Source organism: Apium graveolens, chromosome 8 (assembly GCF_009905375.1).
Source record: "Apium graveolens cultivar Ventura chromosome 8, ASM990537v1, whole genome shotgun sequence".
NCBI lineage: Eukaryota > Viridiplantae > Streptophyta > Magnoliopsida > Apiales > Apiaceae > Apium > Apium graveolens.
Window position 1 is genome coordinate 220,354,772 of NC_133654.1, and position 9,882 is coordinate 220,364,653.

Here is a 9,882-nt window from a genome sequence, read left to right on the forward strand (position 1 = left end):
TGTAAGGAATATCATAGTTTGTACTATGATTATTATCAAATAAAACCTTCTTTGAAGAAAGTTTCCATTGTTCCTTCTAGTGTAAATTCTGATTCAAAGTCTGATAGTGTAAGTTCTGATAAGAAAAATGTTAACATAAACTCTTATGCTAAATCCGCTGCAAATGTTAACAAACTTAATAAGGCCAAAGGATCCAAGCAAGTCTGGGTCCTTAAAATTAATAATTAGTGGTCTTTGTGATTGCAGGGCAACAGGAAAAATATTCTAGTTCTGGACAGTGGATGTTCAGGACATATGACTGGAAATAAGGCCCTGCTATCAGACTTTGTGGAGAAAGCTGGCCCAAGTGTTTCTTATGGAGATGGCAACATTGGAAAAACATTGGGATATGGAAATATCAATCTTGGAAATGTCATAATTAAACAAGTAGCTCTAGTCTCAGGACTTAAACACAACCTACTGAGTATAAGTCAAATCTGTGACAGAGGTTATCATGTTGATTTCTTTGAAGAACATTGTGAAATTGTGAGTAAATCTAAAGGCAAAGTTGTTCTGAAAGGATACAGGCGTGGTAACATTTATGAAGCTAAGCTTTCAACAAGTACTGATGGTTCTGCAATCTGTCTAATGAGTAGAGCATCAATTGAAGAAAGCTGGAATTGGCATAAGAAACTCTCTCATTTAAATTTCAACAATATAAATGAACTGGTCAAGAAAGATCTTGTGAGAGGATTGCCAAACACAGTATTTGCTCCTGATGGTCTTTGTGATTCATGTCAGAAAGCCAAACAAAGAAAATCTTCATTCAAGAGCAAGACTGAATCATCAATTCTTGAGCCTTATCATCTAATACATGTTGATCTATTTGGTCCAGTAAATGTCATGTCTATTACAAAGAAGAAGTATGCGTTGGTCATAGTAGATGAGTTCACCAGATACACATGGGTGTATTTCTTGCATACAAAAAGTGAAACTGCATCAACCTTGATTGATCATATCAAACATCTAGATAAAATAGTCAAAGATTACGTGAAAGTTTTAAGGAGTGATAATGGCACTGAGTTCAAGAATTTGATAATGGAAGAGTTCTGCAAAAGCCATGGAATAAAGAAGGAATTTTCTGCTCCTGGAACTCCACAGCAAAATGGAGTTGTTGAAAGGAAGAATAGAACTCTCATTGAAGCTGCACGTACAATGCTTGAAGAAGCAAAGTTTCCAACCTATTTCTGGGCTGAAGCTGTGCAGACTGCTTGTTTTACTCAAAATGCAACACTCATTAACAAGCATGGAAAAACACCATATGAGATGGTGAAGAAAAAGAAGCCAAATCTGAAATATTTTCATGTATTTGGATGCAAGTGTTTTGTTCTCAAGACTCATCCTGAACAGCTATCAAAGTTTGATCTAAAAGCTGATGAAGGAATCTTTGTTGGATATCCACTTTCCACAAAAGCCTTCAGAGTCTATAATTTGAGAACAAAAGTGGTCATGGAATCTATCAATGTCTCTTTTGATGACAAAAAGATTACTGGTCTTGAAGATTTCATTGACCATGATCAGCTGAGATTTGAAAATGAAGACTCAAATTCTGATACAGAAAATCCTGATAGTCTAAGTCCTGATACTGTAAACTCTGATGGATTAAACTCTGATGTTATTGAAACTGTGGAGACTACGTCAAAGGAAGATGCACCTATGCAAGGGGAGCATACTCAAGATCCTACCACATCTCAAGAAACATCAGAACATACATCTGGCTCTTCAAGTTCTGATAAGCCAAGTTCTGATAGTGCTGAAAATCTAAATACTGAAGAATCCAACTCAGAGAGCATAGTTTCAGGGGGAGCATCAGAAAATGAAAATGAAAATAGCATGGATCTTGGGGGAGCATCCAGTTCTAGAGAAAACCTTCCATCTGCAAGGAAGTGGACAAAATCACATACACCTGATTTGATAATTGGAAATCCTGATGCAGGTGTCAGAACTAGAACAGGTACTTCAAATGAATGTCTTTACAATTCTTTTCTCTCTCAGACTGAGCTAAAGAAAGTGGAAGAAGCTCTTCAAGCTGCTGATTGGGTGCAAGCAATACAGGAAGGGTTGAATGAATTTGAAAGAAACAAAGTCTGGACCCTAGTGCCAAGACCAAAGAATAGATCTGTTGTTGGTACAAAGTGGGTATTCAGAAACAAAACTGACAGTGATGGCATAATTACAAGGAATAAGGCAAGGCTGGTTGCAAAAGGATATTCTCAACATGAGGGAATTGATTATGATGAAATATTTGCACCAGTTGCTAGGTTAGAAGCCATAAGGATATTCTTGGCTTATGCTGCTCACAAAAAGTTTACTGTCTTTCAAATGGATATGAAAAGTGCTTTTCTCAATGGAGAATTTGAGGAGGAGGTATATGTTGAACAACCTCCAGGTTTTGTAGATACCAAACATCCAGATTATGTCTACAGGCTTGACAAAGCACTTTATGGACTTAAGCAAGCTCCTAAAGCATGGTATGAGACTTTAGCTCAGTTTCTTCTGGAAAGTGAAAGCTGCTAATTTCTTGGAGGCAGATTGGTTTCTTGGTACAGCAAGAAACAAAAGTCAATTTCCACATCAACTGCAGAAGCAGAGTATATTGCTGCAGGAAGCTGTTGTGCACAGATTCTTTGGATGAAGAATCAGTTACTGGATTATGGGTTAACATATTTCAAAATCCCTATTTACTGTGATAATTAAAGTGTTATTGCTATGACAGGTAATTCAGTTCAACACTCAATGACAAAGCACATCAGCATAAGGTACCACTACATCAGGGAACATGTGGATGAAGGTACAGTGGAATTGCATTTTGTTCCCACAGATCAACAACTAGCAGATATCTTTACAAAACCACTGTGTGAAGCTATTTTTACAAGATTGGTAAATGAACTTGGAATGGTTTCAGGTTCTTTCTCTAAATCTGCTTAGTCTTGTTCTGTGTTATCAGACTTTATGCTCAGTATTTACAGAATTAATCTCATTGTGTATTCTGTGCTTAATTGATAAATGTCTTTAAGTACTGACTGTTGTCTGATATATGTTTCTAAACTCTGATAAGTGATATGTCTGTTCAAGTACCTATTTAATCCTATGAGGATAACTGTGCTAGATACTGACCTAGTAGTCTTCAATAAACAAATGATTCCATGTAAGAAGTAATTATTTCAGTGGAAACCCTATGACACTAGCAAATTCTGATAATTGAGCTTAGTTAAGTTTACTTTGTATATCTTATTACTAAGTCACAAATTAGAATAATGCTACTCATCTGTTAAGTTCTGATACTAGTAAAACTGCTGAATGTACTAAGTGCTGATAAACCTCACTTATCAAAAGAAAAAGCAAAAAGATCAAAGAATAAAATCAGGTACTCCTTTGAGATCTAGAGTAAAAATGTGGAAGGGACGACCCAAGTGCATTGCTGGTATTAAGTAGATATGCATTAGAAAAGCAAAATATTTTCTTGGTGACTTTTCACACTCTATGATTACTGGAGAAATACTCTGATAATAGCATAAATTCTGATACACAGTCGTGACTCACTTACACTGAGAAGCCACTGTAAAATAGAATTTCAAAAGATGCATAAAATTAGCACAAAACAGTTGAGGTGGACTCAAGCATGAACTCATTCATCAGTAGGTTTCAGGACAATGACAGCTCTTTAGCAAAATTTTAGTTATGCCTTATTTCTAAGATGTACTGAAGTGAATCAGACTTTACTCTTTGTCTGTTATTTAGCTTAATACACATACTAATCACTCCATCTGAATGATGAAAATTTCTGTGGTGGTCTATGTTATTTTAGATAAACAGTCATTGTGTCATTATTGCACAAATTCTGAGGACAAGTTCTAGTTACACGTCTGGATGATTAAGTTCTGAAGTCTGTAACTCAGAACTTGTATGAGGATTTACTAAGATGGGCATTCCTTTTTCGAGTTAAGAAATTATGTTCTGATGACTGTTAAGTTCAGGTATAGGTCTAAGTTCTGATTTCTCAGTCTAATCCTTTACTTGGCTTATCTGTGAATAAAATTTGATAACAGTCTCAGTTCGAACTAGAATATGTTGAAGTGGAAGATTAATAGTCACTATGATTATGATTAATGGTATTCGTACTTGAACAGTCCACTGTTTCTTGTTTCTTGTGCGGTTTAAACCATGATTCCTCTTTCCAATGAATGTTATTCTTTTTCAAAGTCTAGGGAGAAGAGGTAGAATTAATTCTACCTGTCAGCATTCAATTTCTTTGCGTCTCCTGGCATTCTCTTGCCTATATAAGCAGCCACTTCACATCAGTCTTTCCATCAAATTCTTCTCACACACTTATCTTCATACTTCTTCTTTCAAAAACACAATGGTCAGATACAACATGTTTTTGAACTACCAAAACTTCAATATGGAGCTAAGTTGTGCCGAGTGGCAGCAGGAATGGCATGTCACAGCCATTCCTGAGGAGATATGGGACTCTGTCCCACAGGAGGTACTGACACACCTTCTGTTCTTCTATATGAACTACCATCGCCATCTGGAGCGATTGGAGGAGGAAAGGCTGGAAGCTCTCCGCCAGCAAGAGCGAATCATCCGACTCGCCATTCTGTTTGTCGAGAGTAGGAAGAAGAAGATGACTTAATCTCGTCTTCTTCCTGTTTTTCTTCATCATCAGCTTTGTCAGGCTTCTTAGCTAGGACTAAGGCTGTTGATGTTAGGATTAGAAGCTTAGGGAAAATCTTGTATAAGTATTGATGTAATTTCCATTTCATAAATGTATTTTCTTGATATATTAATGAAAGTTGTTTTTACTTCAAGATTTTGTCTCTGAGTTATTTTATCTTGTGTTGATAAATCCTGATTGATATTCTGATGACCATATAAATTTTGTTTTATTTTAAGTTCTGATTCATTTTCAGCACTTACTTATCTAATTTATCTTGGTCATTTTCATGTGATGTATTTTCAGAATATCAATGATGCAGTGAAAAATAATTCAATCAGTGCTAACGGTTTAAATTTTGAATTAAAACTGTTTCTCTTGATAAATGGAACAGTTTTTCCTTGAAACTAGGCAGCTGGGTAAGTAATGATTCCTGTTTTCTCGAGCCCAGTAACTGTCCGTTATTACTGCATGTCTGACAGGTGTCCAACGGTAACATTTTTGTTCAGAGTATAAGTACAACAGAGAGAAGATTTCTTTAATCTTTTATTTTCTTTATATTTTATCTCTCTCCTTACTTTTACTCTCTTTCTCTTTCTTTCTCACGTTGGTTTTTCATACAGACATTATCTCATACACCTAACAGGCATACTTGAATCTCAATATTTTTTTTTCACATGGCACCAAAGGATTTAATCATTGATGGAGCTAAGTTTGTCCCCAACAACTATGCTGCAGTTCTTGATCACACTGAAGCTCCATCTGAATTGCACTTTGTGCAAGATCTTCTTGCACATAGTGAGGTTGGGTATGCATTAACACAGCCTGAATTCTTTTCAAGCCAACAAGTTCTGAGGTTTTGGAGGACTGGACTTTTTGATGATGGTGGTCAACATGGAACTCCCAGTATTATCTTCCAAGTGGGTGATTCATCCTTTGTAGTCACTCCTGGTACAGTACGCAGGGCTTTACATCTTCCAGAAGATTGTACTTTCTCAATTCCAGAGGACTCAGCCCTTCGGGAGTTAATGGCTGAATTGGGATATGAAAAGAGTCTGACGAAACTTGGACAGTTGAAATGGGCTAATATCAGAAGAGAATGGAGTTTCTTCTTTGATTGCATCACCAAAGCTTTTGGGAACAAATTTTCAAATTTTGATGCTATCCCAATTCTGAGTCAGCACATAGGGTATGCTATTATTCATCAAACTCATTTTGATTTTGCAACTGGAATAATTGGTTTTATTGGGGATAGGATGACAGAGGATCGAGATGTTGTTTATTTTGCTAGATTCTGTCAACTTATTTACACTTACTGTACTGATGAACCTCATTTAGTCAGCACTCAAACCCCACCATTTAAGGTTGCAAAACGATACTTTAATGACCTGGTAAATGCTGATACTAAGAAAAAAGTGGTTAGACCATTACAGATTCCTAAGTCTGTAAAACAGATCCTGGTAAATGCTGATCCTGATACTTATAGATCTGTTTACTCTGATGTCCAACCAACTCCAAACACCCAAAATCCATCAACCTCAGTACCTACCTCTCATTCTACTCAACCTACCCTCAGAACATATCTCAAATCCTATCTCTCAACTTCACAGACTGCTCGACCTTCATCTTCAGCACCTACTGTGAAATCTCCATCTTCCAAGCCAAAGAGGACAAAGAATGTTCCTCAAACATCTCAAAAGAGAAGGAGGATTGTATTGAGAGATGAATCTGATTCTGAGGAACCGGTTCCTGCTAGAGAACCTGTTGTTACTGAAGCTGAGAAAGAGATTTCTCAGAAGGATTCTGAAATTGGGGGTTCTAGGCTTCTCAAGAGGCTTAGACGAATGATAGTTCCTGAAACTCCCAAGGAATCCAAATCAACAAGGAAGTACAAGAAACAGAGGGCACAAAGGCCAGTTTCAGATGATGAAGAGGAAGCAGCTAAGGAAGAGGATCAGGAATCTCTGATCTCACAAGACAAGGAATTTGCTCCAGTCACTTCTTCTCCATCAACTCCATCTCAGGAAGCTGTATCTGACAAGGCTAACTCACCATCTGTGTCTCTTGTTAATCCAGGCACAAGTGCTGATATTGATGTTCAACACTTGGTTGTGTCTGAAGTATTTCTCTTAGAAGCTCCAACAACAAATAATCCTTCCACAACACCTGTTACTGATGCTGTTCAAACTCCAGAGTTATCAACAACACCTTCTCTGCATCAAGATGCTGATGATCAGACTTTCAGTGAGCATCAGGATATGGCTGTTGATCAGAACTTAGTATCAGATCAGCAATTAGAGGATGCTGAAGCCTCCATTGCTACTCACACTGTTGTCTTATCAGAAGATACTGATTCTTTAATTTCTGATGCTGCAAATGCTGGAGATACTGGTGAAGCTGCTCCAACTGTAGATGCTGATGAAGCAGGTCCTTCAGGACATGCTCCTCAACAGACTCTTCCTAAGTCTGAACTGGTAAAGGAGTTTGTTATCGGGGATGCACCAGTACCTTGGAGTGAAACTCCTGCAGGTCAGGAGTGGACTAAGGAATGGAACTCAGTTTCATGTGTTCCAACTGCAATACATCTTGCTGAGCAATTGACTAAAGCTGATGAAATGTTAAATTCTGATGATTTAAAAACCCAGCATAGAGTCACTGCATTGAGTATTAAACATCTACAAGGTCTTCATTCAACTACTCATGCAGAGCTACACAAGATTCAGGAGAACTTTATCAAACAAGAACAAGTTTGGAAAATTGATAAGAAAAAGTTCTTTCAACCTACCATTGACAGGATTGCTTATATTGAGAAAACTCAAGAGAAACAACAAGCTCAGATTGATGACATTCTGATAAATCAAGCTTCTCAGCAATCGCAACTTACTGAAATCCAATCCTGAGTGGAATTACCTATCTCTCTTTTACTACCTGCTGATGCCAAAAAGGGGGAGAAGGTAATTAAGTCCAAATGCAACACTAACAAGACACTGCAAGGAAAGGATGATGGAAATGATGATCAAGGATACTATGGAATGGGTAGCGGTCATAGTCAAGGTAGAAGGTTTACATCAAGACAAGCTAGTCACAGGACAAGTTCTGATACTGGGAAAAGAATAAGTTCTGCTGCTGGTAAAAGGATAAGTTCTGATGAACTTCTAGATCTTGATGAGGAAATGTCAAGACAGTTATTTCTTCAAGAAAATCCAGGAATGGACTTGGAAAGTTTAAAGGAAGAAGAAGCCTGACTTAAATCAGAGAAAGTCACATCTAAATCTGAAGCTTCTGGTAAAAAGTCATTTCCAAAACTCAAAGGCATTGTGATCAAAGAAAGGACACATACTGAAGCAACGTTGGCTAGATCACAACCACAGATAGATCCAAGATCCAAGGGTAAAGAAAAGGTTGGTGAACCTATCAAGGTTTATGTACCTCCTGAGGAAGAAGAAATTACTGATGAAAAAGATGATCTTGCTCTGACTTCAAGAAAAGTTCTTAAAACAACCTCTGACATGGCTCAAGTTGTTCAGAGTCAAGAAATTGTAAGTTCTGATATTCAGAAGAAGCAAGTAACCTCTGAAAGAGCTCAAGTTAACTTGATATCAGAAAATAGATCAAAGACACTCCTACCAGGATTCACTAAAGCAAAACAGACTCAATCTTTGAAGACTACTGCAAGTGGTTTTGAAGCAAGAGTAGTTACTGGAAAGGAAGCTAGAGATAAAACTGGATTGGGAAGTGCTGATGAAAGAAGAGTACACAACACTACCAATGATCCAACTTCCTTGAGTGAACCAGGTATTGGAGCAACTCCTGAGAGATTGAATCAACTGGAATCTGTACAGATGGTTTACCATACCTACTTAAAAGAATACATCATGTTGTATTTCATGACAGATGGTAGGGTTTATCATATAAGACAAAATGCCATTCCATTGAAGTATTTTGAAGAATTGGAGCATGTACTTTTCTTACTTCAAGTGGATGACAGAATAACAGAGACTGCTGTAAACTACTTAAAAGAACAGATTCAGAGACAGAAAAGGCTTTATTCTGTTAAGTCTGACAGCATATATGTTCCAAAGTACAGAGATCACAATGGTGATATTGTTGATATGAAGCCAAATACTGCACAGATCAGAACATATCTTGGTATTAAGGGACTTGAATTCAATCTAGAGTCTGACAAAGCTTATGTCATAAGACTAGATCAGGAGTTGAGAAAAGCAAAGATCAATGATCTCAGAGCTGCAATCTTTCAAACTGGTGAAGATACTGCAGAGCTTAAAAAATGTCAAAAGGAGAATGATTGATGAACTCAGATATGCTGAGAAATATTTGTTGAAGAACTATCTCAGAACAACTCCTGACATCAGAGAGATCAGAAAATGATGAAGCCAAGTCGAAGATCTACAACTGCTTAAATTCTGATATTTATACAGACTGAAGTTGTTATCAGAAGTTGAAATTGGTAAAAGCTTTAAGGACTGTAAGTTGTAGTTATCTAGTCTAATTCTCATGCATTTGTACTTAATATTTTTGACATCATCAAATATCTGTTAAACTTGTATATTATGTTAATTTACAAGTTGGGGGAGATTGTTAGATATATTTGATAATGTCATGGCTAATATGTTTTATGTTTAGCTTTCAGATCTTACTTGAACAGGATAAATCAGTACTTAACTGTTGATCAGTACTTATACTGGAAGTCAGGACTTAAGGATATCAGTACATATGTTATCAGGAGATAATCGTCAGAAGATAGATATCAGAACTTAAGTGCTGAAGGACAATCAGATAAGGACAGTAGCTGATTAAAGGAAAGAAGATCAAGATAAACATAAGAAGAGATATGCATGAAGAAGGAATTCTGTAAAGAATGGAATACTTGGAAGAAAAGATATCTGATTGATATATTTTAGGAAACAAAATTATATTCCATATCAATTAGCGATTATCTTGTAACTGTGTAGTATATAAACACAGATATAGGGTTTACACTATAAGTTTTATCATTATTAGAGAAGATTATTCATTGTAACCCTAGCAGCTCTCGTGATATTTGTTCATCACTGAGAGGTAACAGTTCCATACTGTAACAGAGTTTATTGTTTTAATAAAGTTTGTTTTCTGTTACTTAAGTTCTTAAAGTTCGATTTGAGTGTACTATGCACTGTATTCACCCC